Source organism: Antrostomus carolinensis, unplaced genomic scaffold (assembly GCF_000700745.2).
Source record: "Antrostomus carolinensis isolate BGI_N321 unplaced genomic scaffold, ASM70074v2 scaffold36634, whole genome shotgun sequence".
Taxonomy (NCBI): domain Eukaryota; kingdom Metazoa; phylum Chordata; class Aves; order Caprimulgiformes; family Caprimulgidae; genus Antrostomus; species Antrostomus carolinensis.
In genome coordinates, this window is record NW_010310746.1 from 413 (window position 1) to 1,707 (window position 1,295).

Below are 1,295 nucleotides of genomic sequence, written 5' to 3' on the forward strand. Positions count from 1 at the left end.
GAGCTCCTCTGAAGGGGACCTCCAGCTTGGGGTCAACCCTGCTGAGCTTCCTGACCTCGAGAGCAGCTCCCAACCCCTCTGTGCCAGTGACTGTCCTCCAGCTGAGCTCCTGCACCTTCGTGACACAGAAATCTCTATTTGCAAGGATTTGTTAGGCAAAAACCAGCCTGGTCGCAGTGGGGGCACGTTGGGCTGCCTGGCACGGGGTCCAGGCTGGGGGGATCCCAGAGCACCCCCTCCCACGGAAGTGCAGCAGCCAAGGTGGGATCTGCACTGGGATACTCCAAAACACCCCCAAATTGGGGGGTATTTTTGCCCCTGTTTTTGCTCCTGGGCAGCTGTTCTCACAGGGAACAGGTTCCAACTGGGGGTTTAGCCAAAAATAGGAGCTTGGCCGGCAAGGGGCTGATTTGGGGCTGCTCTGGATTTGCCAAATGGGGTTGTTTTTTGGGGGGAAAAGGCCTTGGCTGGGTTGTGCAAGCACAGGTGAGAGGTGGGTTCAGAGGAGCTACAGGAATGTGGAGCTGCAGGTGGAGGTGAGGAGGAGCTGTGTGATGAGCTTTGGCACCACCAGGTACAGAAAACCCCTGGCTGCTTCCTTCTTCTGGCTCCTGTCGCAGCTGATGGAAAAAATGGGTTTGTTTGGGGTTTTTTCCCCCCAGGGGAGTTTGTGCAGCGAGGGCTCGGGATGTCCACGCTGTGTCTGCCAGAGGTTGGTCCTGCAGTGGCCGTGCAGCCTGGCCTGGCTGTCCCCATGTCCCCACATCCCTCTGCCGTGGGGCTGGGGGCTGTGAAGGGGCCAAAAGCCTCAGTGGGGTCGGGGTGGCTAGTGACAGCAGAGCAGGATCTGCTGCGATGTGGGACCTGCCCACGGACAGACACACCAACCACTCTGGGCTATTTTTTTAACAAGACCCCCATCCTCACTTATCTATTTTTTTTCCCATACTCACTATTTTTTATGGACTCACTATTGTTTTTTTCCTGGATTCACTCTAATTTCTGCTCTCCTTTTTTTCCTAACTGGTAAGAAAACTTGTCCCCAAGCTGCACCAGTGCCAGGTCAGCCCCGATAACCTCTCTGCAGCATCATTGCTGTGACCGTTACTGGTGACGAGCTCCGGGTTAATTACACCCCAAAGGATGGGGGATGTTTTGCCCACACTCGGGGGGGGTGGGAGGGGGGTTGAGGCCATGTAGGTGATGAGCTCATCCCTCTGCCCCATCCCACCGCCCGGGATTCGTGTTTCTGTGCACGATGCCGCCGTGACGGCAGCTGCCCAGGAGGGGTCGGA